This window comes from Pristiophorus japonicus, chromosome 2 (assembly GCF_044704955.1).
Source record: "Pristiophorus japonicus isolate sPriJap1 chromosome 2, sPriJap1.hap1, whole genome shotgun sequence".
Lineage (NCBI taxonomy): Eukaryota > Metazoa > Chordata > Chondrichthyes > Pristiophoridae > Pristiophorus > Pristiophorus japonicus.
Genome location: NC_091978.1, coordinates 28,248,603 through 28,267,058, shown reverse-complemented (window position 1 = coordinate 28,267,058; position 18,456 = coordinate 28,248,603).

The following is an 18,456-nucleotide window of genomic DNA, read 5'->3' as shown; positions in this document are numbered from 1 at the left end:
TTAACCTGACATTCCATCAGATATTGATAAAGCCAACATTCCATTCAGATATTGATTAACCCAAAATTCCGTTCAGATATTGATTAACCTGACATTCACTTCAGATATTGATGAACTCAACATTTCGTTCAGATATTGATTAGGCAGACATTTGCTTCAAATATAGATTAACTTAACATTCCCTTCAGATAATGATTAACCCAACATTCCCTTCTGATATTGATTAACCCAACATTCCCCTCAGATAGCGATTAACCCAAAATTCCCTTCAGATATTGATGAACCCAACATTCCATTCAGATTTTGATTAACTCAAAATTCCCTTCAGATATTGATTATCTCAACATTCCCTTCAGAGATTGATTAACCTGACATTCCATCAGATATTGAAAAACACAACATTCCCTTCAGATATTGATTAAGCCAAAATTCCGTTCAGATATTGATTAACCAGACATTCACTTCAGATATTTATTAACCCAACATTCCCTTCAGATATTAATTCATCCAACATTCATTTCAGATATTGATGAACGCAACATTCCCTTCAGATATTCATTAACCCAACAGACCCTTCAGATATTGATGAACCCAAAATTCTGTTCAGATATTGATTAACCTGACATTCACATCAGATATTGATTAAACCAGCATTCCCTTCAGATATTGATTAACCCAACATTCTCTTCAGGTATTAATCAACTCAACATTCACTTCAATAACAGATTAACCCAACATTCCTTTCAGATATTGATTCAGCAGATATTCACTTCAGATATTGATGAACCCAAAATTCCCTTGAGATATTGATTAACCCAGCATTCCCATCAGATATTGATTATCTCAACATACCCTTCAGATATTGATTAAACTGACATTCACTTCAGATATTGATTAACCCAACATTCCCTTCAGATATTGATTAACACAAAATTCCCTTCAGATATTGATTTACCCAACATTCTATTAAGATAGTGATGAACCCAACATTCCCTTTAGATATTGATTAACTCAACATAACCTTAAAATATTGATTAACCTGACATTCCATTCAGATATTGCTCAACCCAACATTCTCTTCAGATATCGATTAACATAACATCCCCTCAGATATTGATTAAGCCAACATTCCCTTCAGATATTGATTAACCTGACATCTCCCTCAGAAATTCATTAACCCTACATTCCCTTCAGATATTGATTAACACGACATTCCTTCAAATATTAATGAAGCCAAGATTCCATTCAAATATTGATTAAACCAACATTCCATTCAGATATTGATTAACCCAACATTCCCTTCAGATATTGACTTACCCAACATTCTATTCAGATAGTGATTAACCCAATATTCCCTTTAGATATTGATTAACCCAACATTCCCTTCAGATATTGATTAACCCAACATTCCCTTCAGATATTGACTTGCCCAACATTCTATTCAGATAGTGATATAACCCAACATTCTCTTCATATACAGAGTAACATAACATACCCTCAGTTATTGATTAAGCCACATTCCCTTCAGATATTGATTAACCTGACATTTCCCTCAGAAATTAATGAACCCTATATTCCCTTCAGATATTGATTAACACGACATTCCCTTCAAATATTAATTAACCCAAGATTCCATTCAAATATTGATTAAACCAACATTCCCTTCAGATATTGATAAACCCAACATTCCCTTCAGATATTGATGAACCCAACATTCTATTCAGATAGTGATTAACCCAACATTCCCTTTAGATATTGATTAACTCAACATAACCTTCAGATATTGATTAACCTAACACTCCATTCAGATATTGCTCAACCCAACATTCTCTTCAGATATAGATTAACATAACCTCCCCTCAGATATTGATTAAGCCAACATTCCCTTCAGTTATTGATTACCCTGACTTCTCCCTCAGAAATTCATTAACCCTACATTCCCTTCAAATATTGATTAACACGACATTCCCTTCAAATATTAATTAACCCAAGATTCCATTCAAATATTGATTAACCCAACATTCCCTTCAGATATTGATTAACCCAACATTCCCTTCAAATATTGACTTGCCCATCATTCTATTCAGATAGTGATTAACCCAACATTCTCTTCAGATACAGAGTAACATAACATACCCTCAGTTATTGATTAAGCCAACATTCCCTTCAGATATTGATTATCTCAACATTCCCTTCAGATATTGATTCAACCAAAATTCCCTTCAGATATTGGTTAACGTGACATATCCCTCAGAAATTCATTAACCCTACATTCCCTTCAGATATTGATTAACCCGACATTCCCTTCAAATATTAATTCAGCCAAGATTCCATGCAAATATTGATTAAAACAACATTCCCTTCAGATATTGATTCAGCAGATATTCATTTCAGATATTGATTTACCCAACACACCCTTGAGACATTGATTAACCCAACATTCCCTTCAGATATTGATAAAGCAGACATTCGCTTCAGATATTGATTAACCCAACATTCCCTTCAGATATTGATTAACCCAACATCCCCTCAGATATTGATTCAACCAAAATTCCCTTCAGATATTTGTTAACGTGACATATCCCTCAGAAATCCATTAACCCTACATTCCCTTCAGATATTGATTAACCCGACATTCCCTTCAAATATTAATTCACCCAAGATTCCATGCAAATATTGATTAAAACAACATTCCCTTCAGATATTGATTAACCCAACATTCCCTTCAGATATTGACTTATCCAACATTCTATTCAGATAGTGATTAACCGAACATTCCCTTTAGATATTGATTAACTCAACATAACCTTCAGATATTGATTAACCTGACATTCCATTCAGATATTGCTCAACCCAACATTCTCTGCAGATGTAGATTAACATAACATCCCCTCAGATATTAATTAAGCCAACATTCTCTTTAGATATTGATTATCTCAACATTCCCTTCAGATATAGATTAACCCAACATCCCCTCAGATATAGATTAAGCCAACATTCCCTTCAGATATTGATTAACCTGACATCTCCCTCAGAAATTCATTAACCCTACATTTCCTTCAAATATTGATTGACACGACATTCCCTTCAAATATTAATTAACCCAAGATTCCATTCAAATATTGATTAACCCAATATTCCCTTTAGATATTGATTAACCCAACATTCCCTTCAGATATTGACTTGTCCAAAATTCTATTCAGATAGTGATTAACCCAACATTCTCTTCAGATACAGAGTAACATAACATACCCTCAGTTATTGATTAAGCCAAAATTCCCTTCAGATATTGATTATCTCAACATTCCCTTCAGATATTGATTAACCCAACATCCCCTCAGATATTGATTCAACCAAAATTCCCTTCAGATATTGGTTAACGTGACATATCCCTCAGAAATTCATTAACCCTACATTCCCTTCAGATATTCATTAACCCGACATTCCCTTCAAATATTAATTCAGCCAAGATTCCATGCAAATATTGATTAAAACAACATTCCCATCAGATATTGATTAACTCAACATTCCGTTCAGATATTGATTATTCTAACATTCACTTCAGATATTGATTAAGCAGACATTCGCTTCAGATATTGATTAACCTGACATTCACATCAGATATTAATCAACTCAACAGTCACTTCAGATAGAGATTAACCCAACATTCCTTTCAGATATTGATTCAGCAGATATTCACTTCAGATATTGATGAACCCAAAATTCCCTTGAGATATTGATTAACCCAGCATTCCCATCAGATATTGATTATCTCAACATAGTCTTCAGATATTGATTAAACTGACATTCACTTCAGATATTGATTAACCCAACATTCCCTTCAGATATTGACTTATCCAACATTCTATTCAGACAGTGATTAACCCAACATTCCCTTTAGATATTGATTAACTCAACATAACCTTCAGATATAGATTAACCTGACATTCCATTCAGATATTGCTCAACCCAACATTCTCTGCAGATGTAGATTAACATAACATCCCCTCAGATACTAATTAAGCCAACATTCTCTTTAGATATTGATTATCTCAACATTCCCTTCAGATATAGATTAACCCAACATCCCCTCAGATATAGATTAAGCCAACATTCCCTTCAGATATTGATTAACCTAAGATCTCCCTCAGAAATTCATTAACCCTACATTCCCTTCAAATATTGATTAACACGACATTCCCTTCAAATATTAATAAACCCAACATTCCATTCAAATATTGATTAACCCAACATTCCCTTCAGATATTGATTAACCCAACATTCCCTTCAGATATTGACTTGTCCAACATTCTATTCAGATAGTGATTAACCCAACATTCTCTTCAGATACAGAGTAACATAACATACCCTCAGTTATTGATTAAGCCAAAATTCCCTTCAGATATTGATTATCTCAACATTCCCTTCAGATATTGATTAACGCAACATCCCCTCAGATATTGATTAAACCAAAATTCCCTTCAGATATTTGTTAACGTGACATATCCCTCAGAAATTCATTAACCCTACATTCCCTTCAGATATTGATTAATCCGACATTCCCTTCAAATATTAATTCACCCAAGATTCCATGCAAATATTGATTAAAAAAACATTCCCTTCAGATATTGATTCCGCAGATATTCATTTCAGATATTGATTTACCCAACATACCCTTCAGACATTGATTAACCCAACATTCCCTTCAGATATTGATAAAGCAGACATTCGCTTCAGATATTGATTAACCCAACATTCCCTTCAGATATTGATTGTTCCAACATTCACTTCAGATATTCATCAAGCAGACATTCTCTTTAGATATTGATTAACCCAACATTCCCATCAGATATTGATTAACCCGACATTCCCTTCAGATATTGATTAACCCAACATTCTCTTCAGATATTGATTAACCCGAAATTCTCCTCAGATATTGATTAATGCAACATTCAATTCAGATATTGATTAACCTGACATTCCCTTCAGATATTGATTAACCCAACATTCGCTTCAGTTATTGATTAACGTGACATTTCCTTCAGACATTGATAAACCTAACATCCCCTTCAGATATTGATTAATACAATATTCCGTTTATATGTTGATTAACCCAACATTCCCCTCAGATAGCGATTAACCCAAAATTCCCTTCAGATATTGATGAACCCAACATTCCATTCAGATTTTGATTAACTCAAAATTCCCTTCAGATATTGATTATCTCAACATTCCCTTCAGAGATTGATTAACCTGACATTCCATCAGATATTGAAAAACCCAACATTCCTTCAGATATTGATTAACCCAACATTCCCATCAGCTATTGATGAACCCAATATTCCCTTCAGATATTGATGAATCCAACATTCCCTTCAGATATTGATAAACCCGACATTTGCTTCAGATATTGATTAACCGGTCATTCCCTTCAGATATTGATTAACCCAACATTCCCTTCAGATATTGATTCACCCGACATTCCCTTCAGATAATGATTAACCTGTCATTCCCTTCAGATATTGATTAACTTGACATCCCCCTCAGAAATTCATTAACCCTACATTCCCTTCAAATATTGATTAACCCAACATTCCCATCAGAAATTGATGAATCTAACATTCCCTTCAGATATTGATTAACTCAACATTCACTTCAGATACAGATTAACCCAACATTCCCTTCAGATATTGATCAAGCAGATATTCACTTCAGTTATTGATTCACCCAACATACCATTCAGATATTGATTAACCCAACATTCCCTTCAGATATTGATAAATCAGACATTCGTTTCATATATTGATCAACCCAACAATCCCATCAGATGTTGATTAACCCAATATTCCCTTCAGATATTGATTAATCCAACATTCCCTTCAGATATTGATTAACCCGACATTTGCTTCAGATATTGATGAACCGGTCATTCCCTTCAGATATTGATTAACCCAACATTCCCTTCAGATATTGATTAATGCAACATTCCGTTCAGAAATTGATTTACCTGACATTCACTTCAGATATTGATTAACCCAACATTCCCTTCAGATATTGATTAACCCAAAATTCCCCTCAGATATTGATTTACCCAACATTCTATTCAGATAGTGATTATCCCAACGTTCCCTTTAGATATTGATTAACTCAACACAACCTTCAGATATTGATTAACGTGACATTCCATTCAGATATTGCTTAACCCAACATTCTCTTCAGACATAGATTACCATAACATCCCCTCAGATATTGATTCAGCGAACATTCTCTTTCGATATTGATTATCTCAACATTCCCTTCAGATATAGATTAACCCAACATCCCCTCAGATATTGATAAAGCCAACATTCCTTTCAGATATTGATTAACCTGAAATCTCCATCAGAAATTCATTAACCCTACATTCCCTTCAAATATTGATTAACACGACATTCCCTTCAAATATTAATTAACCCAAGATTCCATTCAAATATTGATTAACCCAACATTCCCTTCAGATATTGATTAACCCAACATTCCCTTCAGATATTGACTTGCCCAACATTCTATTCAGATAGTGATTAACCCAACATTCTCTGCAGATACAGAGTAACATAACATACCCTCAGTTATTGATTAAGCCAAAATTCCCTTCAGATATTGATTAACCCAACATCCCCTCAGATATTGATTAAACCAAAATTCCCTTCAGATATTTGTTAACGTGACATATCCCTCAGAAATCCATTAACCCTACATTCCCTTCAGATATTGATTAAACCGACATTCCCTTCAAATATTAATTCACCCAAGATTCCATGCAAATATTGATTAAAACAACATTCCCTTCAGATATTGATTCCGCAGATATTCATTTCAGATATTGATTTACCCAACATACCCTTCAGACATTGATTAATCCAACATTCCCTTCAGATATTGATAAAGCAGACATTCGCTTCAGATACTGATTAACCCAACATTCCCTTCAGATATTGATTAACCAACATTCCCTTCAGATATTGATTAACCCAACATTCGCTTCAGTTATTGATTAACGTGACATTCCCTTCAGACATTGATAAACCTAACATCCCCTTCAGATATTGATTCATACAATATTCCGTTTATATATTGATTAACCCAACATTCCCTTCTGATATTGATTAACCCAACATTCCGTTCAGATATTGATCAACCCAACATTTCTTTCAGATATAGATTATCTCAACATTCCCTTCAGATATTGATTAACCTGACATTCCATTCAGATATTGCTCAACCCAACATTCTCTTCAGATATAGATTAACATAACATCCCCTCAGATATTGATTAAGCCAACATTCCCTTTAGATATTGATTATCTCAACATTCCCTTCAGATATAGATGAACCCAACATCCCCTCAGATATTGATTAAGCCAACATTCCCTTCAGATATTGATTAACCTGACATTCACTTCAAATATTAATTAACCCAAGATTCCATTCAAATATTGATTAACCCATCATTCCCTTCAGATATTGATTTACCCAACATTCTATTCAGATAGTGAATAACCCGACATTCCCTTTCGATATTGATGAACTCAATATAAACTTCAGATATTGATTAACCTGACATTCCCTTCAGATATTGATTAACCCGACATTCACTTCAGATATTGATGAACCCAACATTCCATTCAGATTTTGCTTAACTCAACATTCCCTTCAGATATTGATGAACCCAACATTCCATTCATATTTTGATTAACTCAAAATTCCCTTCAGATATTGATTATCTCAACATTCCCTTCAGAGATTGATTAACCTGACATTCCATCAGATATTGATCAAGCCAACATTCCATTCAGATATTGATTAACCCAAAATTCCGTTCAGATATTGATTAACCTGACATTCACTTCAGATATTGATGAACTCAACATTCCCTTCAGATATTGATTAGGCAGACATTTGCTTCAAATATAGATTAACTTAACATTCCCTTCAGATAATGATTAACCCAACATTCCCTTCTGATATTGATTAACCCAACATTCCCCTCAGATAGCGATTAACCCAAAATTCCCTTCAGATATTGATGAACCCAACATTCCATTCAGATTTTGATTAACTCAAAATTCCCTTCAGATATTGATTATCTCAACATTCCCTTCAGAGATTGATTAACCTGACATTCCATCAGATATTGAAAAACACAACATTCCCTTCAGATATTGATTAAGCCAAAATTCCGTTCAGATATTGATTAACCAGACATTCACTTCAGATATTTATTAACCCAACATTCCCTTCAGATATTAATTCATCCAACATTCATTTCAGATATTGATGAACGCAACATTCCCTTCAGATATTCATTAACCCAACAGACCCTTCAGATATTGATGAACCCAAAATTCTGTTCAGATATTGATTAACCTGACATTCACATCAGATATTGATTAAACCAGCATTCCCTTCAGATATTGATTAACCCAACATTCTCTTCAGGTATTAATCAACTCAACATTCACTTCAATAACAGATTAACCCAACATTCCTTTCAGATATTGATTCAGCAGATATTCACTTCAGATATTGATGAACCCAAAATTCCCTTGAGATATTGATTAACCCAGCATTCCCATCAGATATTGATTATCTCAACATACCCTTCAGATATTGATTAAACTGACATTCACTTCAGATATTGATTAACCCAACATTCCCTTCAGATATTGATTAACACAAAATTCCCTTCAGATATTGATTTACCCAACATTCTATTAAGATAGTGATGAACCCAACATTCCCTTTAGATATTGATTAACTCAACATAACCTTAAAATATTGATTAACCTGACATTCCATTCAGATATTGCTCAACCCAACATTCTCTTCAGATATCGATTAACATAACATCCCCTCAGATATTGATTAAGCCAACATTCCCTTCAGATATTGATTAACCTGACATCTCCCTCAGAAATTCATTAACCCTACATTCCCTTCAGATATTGATTAACACGACATTCCTTCAAATATTAATGAAGCCAAGATTCCATTCAAATATTGATTAAACCAACATTCCATTCAGATATTGATTAACCCAACATTCCCTTCAGATATTGACTTACCCAACATTCTATTCAGATAGTGATTAACCCAATATTCCCTTTAGATATTGATTAACCCAACATTCACTTCAGATATTTATTAACCCAACATTCCTTTCAGATATTAATTCATCCAACATTCATTTCAGATATTGAAAAACCCAACATTCCCTTCAGATATTGATTAACCTGACATTCTCTCTGATATTGATCAACTCAACATTCCCTTCAGATATTGATTATCCTGATATTCCCTTCAGATATTGATTTACCCAACATTCGACTCAGATAGTGATAAACCCAACATTCCATTTAGATATTGATTAAATCAACATAACCTTCAGATATTGATTAACCTCACAGTCCATTGAGAAATTGATTAACCCGACATTCCGTTCAAATATTAATTTAACCCAAGATTCTCTTCAAATATTGATTAACCCAACATTCCCTTCAGATATTGATTAACCCAACATTCCCATCAGATGTTGATTAACCTAACATTCCCTTCAGATATTGATTAACTCAACGTTCACTTCAGATACAGATTAACCCAACATACCCTTCAGATATTGATTTACCCAACATTCCCTTCAGATATTGATAAAGCAGTCATTCATTTCAGATATTGATTAACCCAACATTCCCATCAGCTATTGATTAACCCAATATTCCCTTCAGATATTGATTAATCCAACATTCCCTTCAGATATTGATTTACCCAACATTCTATTAAGATAGTGATGAATCCAACATTCCCTTTAGATATTGATTAACTCAACATAACCTTAAAATATTGATTAACCTGACATTCCATTCAGATATTGCTCAACCCAACATTTTCTTCAGATATCGATTATCATAACTTCCCCTCAGATATTGATTAAGCCAACATTCTCTTCAGATATTGATTAAGCCAACATTCCCTTCAGATATTGATTAACCTGACATCTCCCTCAGAAATTCATTAACCCTACATTCCCTTCAGATATTGATTAACACGACATTCCTTCAAATATTAATTAAGCCAAGATTCCATTCAGATATTGATTAACCCAACATTCCCTTCAGATATTGACTTACCCAACATTCTATTCAGATAGTGATTAACCCAACATTCCCTTTAGATATTGATTAACCCAACATTCCCTTCAGATGTTGATTAACCCAACATTCCCTTCAGATATTGACTTGCCCAACATTCTATTCAGATAGTGATGAATCCAACATTCCCTATAGATATTGATTAACTCAACATAACCTTAAAATATTGATTAACCTGACTTTCCATTCAGATATTGCTCAACCCAACATTCTCTTCAGATATCGATTAACATAACTTCCCCTCAGATATTGATTAAGCCAACATTCTCTTCAGATATTGATTATTTCAACATTCCCTTCAGATATAGATTAACCCAACATCCCCTCAGATATTGATTAAGCCAACATTCCCTTCAGATATTGATTAACCTGACATCTCCCTCAGAAATTCATTAACCCTACATTCCCTTCAGATATTTATTAACACGACATTCCTTCAAATATTAATTAAGCCAATATTCCATTCAAATATTGATTAAACCAACATTCCATTCAGATATTGATTAACCAAACATTCCCTTCAGATATTGATTAACCCAACATTCCCTTCAGATATTGATGCACCCGACATTCCCTTCAGATATTGATTAACCCAACATTCCCTTCAGATATTGATGCACCCGACATTCCCTTCAGATATTGATTATCTCAACATTCCCTTCAGATATTGATTAACCCAACATCCCCTCAGATATTGATTGAACCAAAATTCCCTTCAGATATTTGTTAACGTGACATATCCCTCAGAAATTCATTAACCCTACATTCCCTTCAGATATTGATTAACCCGACATTCCCTTCAAATATTAATTCAGCCAAGATTCCATGCAAATATTGATTAAAACAACATTCCCTTCAGATATTGATTCAGCAGATATTCATTTCAGATATTGATTTACCCAACATACCCTTCAGACATTGATTAACCCAACATTCCCTTCAGATATTGATAAAGCAGATATTCGCTTCAGATATTGATTAACCCATCATTCCCATCAGATATTGATTAACCCAACATTCCCTTCAGATATTGATTGTTCCAACATTCACTTCAGATATTCATTCAGCAGACATTCTCTTCAGATATTGATTAACCCAACATTCCCTTCAGATATTGATTAACCCGACATTCCCTTCAGATATTGATTAACCCAACATTCTCTTCAGATATTGATTAACCCAAAATTCTCCTCAGATATTGATTAATCCAACATTCAATTCAGATATTGATTAACCTGACATTCCCTTCAGATATTGATTAACCCAAAATTCGCTTCAGTTATTGATTAACGTGACATTTCCTTCAGACATTGATAAACCTAACATCCCCTTCAGATATTGATGAATACAATATTCCGTTTATATATTGTTTAACCCAACATTCCCTTCTGATACTGATTAACCCAACATTCATTTCAGATATTGATCAACCCAACATTTCCTTCGGATATTGATTGGCAGACATTCACATCAGATATAGATTAACCCAACATTCCCTTCTGATATTGATGAATCCAAAATTCTCTTCAGATATTGATTAACTCAACATTCCCTTCAGACATTGATTAACCCAAAATTCCCTTCAGCTATTGATTTACCCAACATTCTATTCAGATATTGAATAAACCATCATTCCCTTCAGATATTGATTAACCCAACATTCTCTTCAGATATTGATTCACCCAACATTCTATTCAGATAGTGATTAATCCAACATTCCCTTTAGATATTGATCAACTCAACATAATCTTCAGATGTTGATTAACCTGACATTCCATTCAGATAGTGATTAACCCAACATTCTCTTCAGATACAGAGTAACATAACATACCCTCAGTTATTGATAAAGCCAAGATTCCCTTTAGATATTGACTATCTCAACATTCCCTTCAGATATAGATTAACCCAACATGGCCTTAGATATTGATTAACCCTACATTCCATTCAGATATTGATTAACCTGACATTCCCTTCAAATATTAATTCACCCAAGATTCCATTCAAATATTGATTGAACCAACATTCCCTTCAGATATTGATTCAGCAGATATTCATTTCAGATATTGATTGACTCAACATTCCCATCAGATATTGATTAACCCTACATTCCCTTCAGATATTGATTATCCCAAAATTCTCTTCAGATATTGATTAACCCAACATTCCATTCAGATATTGATTAACCCAAAATTACCTTCAGATATTGATTTACCTGATATTCCATTCAGATATTGCTGAACCCAACATTCTCTTCAGATATAGATTAACATAACATTCCCTCAGATATTGATTAAGCTAACATTCCCTTTAGATATTGATTATCTTAACATTCCCTTCAGATATAGATTAACCCAACATCCACTCAGATATTTATTAACCCAATATTCACTTCCAATATTGATTACCCTGACAACTCCCTCAGAAATTAATTAACGCTACATTCCCTGCAGATATCGATAAACCAGATATTCCCTTCAAATGTTAATTAACCCAAGATTCCATTCAAATATTGATTAACCCAACATTCCCTTCAGATATTGATTAACCTTACATCCCCTCATTTATTGATTACGCCAACATTCCCTTTCGATATTGATTATCTCAACATTCCCTTCAGATATAGATTAACGCAACATTCCCTTCAGATATTGATTAACCTGACATCTCCCTCAGTTCAGATATTGATTAACCCAACATTCGCTTCAGTTATTGATTGACGTGACATTCCCTTCAGACATTGATAAACCCATCATCCCCTTCAGATATTGATTAATATAATATTCCGTTTAGTTATTGATTAACCCCACATTCCCTTCTGATATTGATCAAGCCAACATTTCCTTCAGATATTGATTAGGCAGACATTCACATCAGATATAGATTAACCCAACATTCCATTCTGATATTGATTAATCCAAAATTCCCTTCAGATATTGATTAACTCAACATTCCCTTCAGATATTGATTAAACCACAATTCCCTTCAGATATTGATTTACCCAACATTCTATTCAGATAGTGATTAACCCAACATTCCCTTTAGATATTGAATATCTCATCATTCCCTTCAGATATAGATAAACCCAACATCCCCTCAGATATTTATTAACCCAACATTCCCTTCAGATTTTGATTAACCTGACATCTCCCTGAGAAATTCATTAACCCTACATTCCCTTCAGATATTGATTAACCCGACATTCCCTTCAAATATTAATTAACCCAAGATTCCAATCAAATATTGATTGAACCAACATTCCCTTCAGATATTGATTCAGCAGATATTCATTTCATATATTGATTAACGTGACATTCCATTCAGATATTGCTGAACCCAACATTCTCTTCAGATATAGATTAACATAACATCCCCTCCGATATTGATTAAGCCAACATATCCTTTAGATATTGATTAACCTGACATCTCCATCAGAAATTCATTAACCCTACATTCTCTTCAGATATTGATTAACCCGACATTCCCTTCAAATATTAATTAACCCAAGATTCCATTCAAATATTGATTAACCCAACATTCCCTTCAGATATTGATTAACCCAACATTCCCTTCAGATATTGACTAGCCCAACATTCTATTCAGATAGTGATTAACCCAACATTCTCTTCAGATACAGAGTAACATAACATACCCTCAGTTATTGATTAAACCAAAATTCCCTTCAGATATTGATTATCTCAACATTCCCTTCAGATATTGATTAACCCAACATTCCCTCAGATATTGATTAAACCAAAATTCCCTTCAGATATTGATCAACCCAACATTCCCTTCAGATATTGATTCACCCGACATTCCCTTCAGATAATGATTAACCTGTCATTCCCTTCAGATATTGATTAACTTGACATCCCCCTCAGAAATTCATTAACCCTACATTCCCTTCAAATATTGATTAACCCAACATTCCCTTCAGATATTGATTAACCCGACATTCCGTTCAAATATTAATTAACCCAAGATTCCCTTCAAATATTGATTAATGTGACATTCCCTTCAGATATTGATTAACCTGTCATTCCCTTCAGATATTGATTAACTTGACATCCCCCTCAGAAATTCATTAACCCTACATTTCCTTCAAATATTGATTAACCCAACATTCCCATCAGAAATTGATGAACCTAACATTCCCTTCAGATATTGATTAACTCAACATTCACTTCAGATACAGATTAACCCAACATTCCCTTCAGATATTGATCAAGCAGATATTCACTTCAGTTATTGATTCACCCAACATACCGTTCAGATATTGATTCACCCAACATTCCCTTCAGATATTGATAAATCAGACATTCGTTTCAGATATTGATCAACCCAACAATCCCATCCGATATTGATTAACCCAATATTCCCTTCAGATATTGATTAATCCAACATTCCCTTCAGATATTGATTAACCCGACATTCCCTTCTGATATTGATTTACCCAACATTCCCTTCAGATAATGATTAACCCAACATTCCCTTCAGATATTGATTATCTCAACATTCCCTTCAGATATTGATTAACCTGACATTTGATCAGATATTGATTAACCCAACATTCCCTTCAGATATTGATTAACGCAACATTCCGTTCAGAAATTGATTTACCTGACATTCACTTCAGATAATGATTAACCCAACATTCCCTTCAGATATTGATTATCTCAACATTCCCTTCAGATATTGATCAAGTAGATATTCACTTCAGTTATTGATTCACCCAACATACCATTCAGATATTGATTAACCCAACATTCCCTTCAGATATTGATAAATCAGACATTCCCTTCAGATATTGATCAACCCAACAATCCGATCCGATATTGATTAACCCAATATTCCCTTCAGATATTGATTAATCCAACATTCCCTTCAGATATTGATTAACCCGACATTCCCTTCAGATATTGATTAACCCAACATTCCCTTCAGATATTGATGCACCCGACATTCCCTTCAGATAATGATTAACCCAACATTCCCTTCTGATATTGATTTACCCAACATTCCCTTCAGATAATGATTAACCCAACATTCCCTTCAGATATTGATTATCTCAACATTCCCTTCAGATATTGATTAACCTGACATTTGATCAGATATTGATTAACCCAACATTCCCTTCAGATATTGATTAACGCAACATTCCGTTCAGAAATTGATTTACCTGACATTCACTTCAGATATTGATTAACCCAACATTCCCTTCAGATATTGATTAACCCAAAATTCCCCTCAGATATTGATTTACCCAACATTCTATTCAGATAGTGATTATCCCAACGTTCCCTTTAGATATTGATTAACTCAACACAACCTTCAGATATTGATTAACGTGACATTCCATTCAGATATTGCTTAACCCAACATTCTCTTCAGACATAGATTACCATAACATCCCCTCAGATATTGATTCAGCGAACATTCTCTTTCGATATTGATTATCTCAACATTCCTTTCAGATATTGATTAACCTGAAATCTCCATCAGAAATTCATTAACCCTGCATTCCCTTCAAATATTGATTAACACGACATTCCCTTCAAATATTAATTAACCCAAGATTCCATTCAAATATTGATTAACCCAACATTCCCTTCAGATATTGATTAACCCAACATTCCCTTCAGATATTGACTTGCCCAACATTCTATTCAGATAGTGATTAACCCAACATTCTCTTCAGATACAGGGTAACATAACATACCCTCAGTTATTGATTAAGCCAAAATTCCCTTCAGATATTGATTATCTCAACATTCCCTTCAGATATTGATTAACCCAACATCCCCTCAGATATTGATTAAACCAAAATTCACTTCAGATATTTGTTAACGTGACATATCCCTCAGAAATTCATTAACCCTACATTCCCTTCAGATATTGATTAACCCGACATTCCCTTCAAATATTAATTCAGCCAAGATTCCATGCAAATATTGATTAAAACAACATTCCCTTCAGATATTGATTCAGCAGATATTCATTTCAGATATTGATTTACCCAACATACCCTTCAGACATTGATTAACCCAACATTCCCTTCAGATATTGATAAAGCAGATATTCGCTTCAGATATTGATTAACCCATCATTCCCATCAGATATTGATTAACCCAACATTCCCTTCAGATATTGATTGTTCCAACATTCACTTCAGATATTCATTAAGCAGACATTCTCTTCAGATATTGATTAACCCAACATTCCCTTCAGATATTGATTAACCCGACATTCCCTTCAGATATTGATTAACCCAACATTCTCTTCAGATATTGATTAACCCGAAATTCTCCTCAGATATTGATTAATCCAACATTCAATTCAGATATTTATTAACCCAACATTCCCTTCAGATATTGATTAACCCGACATTCCCTTCAGATATTGATTAACCCAAAATTCGCTTCAGTTATTGATTAACGTGACATTTCCTTCAGACATTGATAAACCTAACATCCCCTTCAGATATTGATGAATACAATATTCTGTTTATATATTGATTAACCCAACATTCCCTTCTGATACTGATTAACCCAACATTCATTTCAGATATTGATCAACCCAACATTTCCTTCGGATATTGATTGGCAGACATTCACATCAGATATAGATTAACCCAACATTCCCTTCTGATATTGATGAATCCAACATTTTCTTCAGATATTGATTAACTCAACATTCCCTTCAGACATTGATTAACCCAAAATTCCCTTCAGCTATTGATTTACCCAACATTCTATTCAGATATTGAATAAACCATCATTCCCTTCAGATATTGATTAACCCAACATTCCCTTCAGATATTGATTCACCCAACATTCTATTCAGATAGTGATTAATCCAACATTCCCTTTAGATATTGATCAACTCAACATAATCTTCAGATGTTGATTAACCTGACATTCCATTCAGATAGTGATTAACCCAACATTCTCTTCAGATACAGAGTAACATAACATATCCTCAGTTATTGATAAAGCCAACATTCCCTTTAGATATTGACTATCTCAAAATTCCCTTCAGATATAGATTAACCCAACATCGCCTTAGATATTGATTAACCCGACAGTCCATTCAGATATTGATTAACCCGACATTCCCTTCAAATATTAATTCACCCAAGATTCCATTCAAATATTGATTGAACCAACATTCCCTTCAGATATTGATTCAGCAGATATTCATTTCAGATATTGATTGACTCAACATTCCCATCAGATATTGATTAACCCTACATTCCCTTCAGATATTGATTATCCCAACATTCTCTTCAGATATTGATTAACCCAACATTCCATTCAGATATTGATTAACCCGACATTACCTTCAGATATTGATTAACCCAACATTCTCTTCAGATATTGATTAACGTGACATTCCCTTCAGACATTGATTAACCCAACATTCCCTTCAGATATTGATTAATACAATATTCCGTTTAGATATTGATTAACCCAACATTCCCTTCTGATATTGATTAACCCAACATTCCGTTCAGATATTGATCAACCCAACATTTCCTTCAGATATTGATTAGGCAGACATTCACATCAGATATAGATTAACCCAACATTCCATTCTGATATTGATTAATCCAAAATTCCCTTCAGATATTGATTAACTCAACATTCCCTTCAGATATTGATTAACCCAAAATTACCTTCAGATATTGATTTACCTGATATTCCATTCAGATATTGCTGAACCCAACATTCTCTTCAGATATAGATTAACATAACATTCCCTCAGATATTGATTAAGCTAACATTCCCTTTAGATATTGATTCTCTTAACATTCCCTTCAGATATAGATTAACCCAACATCCCCTCAGATATTTATTAACCCAACATTCACTTCCAATATTGATTACCCTGACAACTCCCTCAGAAATTCATTAACGCTACATTCCCTGCAGATATCGATAAACCAGAAATTCCCTTCAAATGTTAATTAACCTAAGATTCCATTCAAATATTGATTAACCCAACATTCCCTTCAGATATTGATTAACCCAAAATTCCCTTAAGATATTGATTAACCTGACATCTCCCTCAGAAATTCATTAACACTACATTCCCTTCAGATATTGATTAACCCGACATTCCCTTCAGATATTGATTAACCTTACATTCCCTCATTTATTGATTACACCAACATTCCCTTTCGATATTGATTATCTCAACATTCCCTTCAGATATAGATTAACCCAACATTCCCTTCAGATATTGATTAACCTGACATCTCCCTCAGAAATTC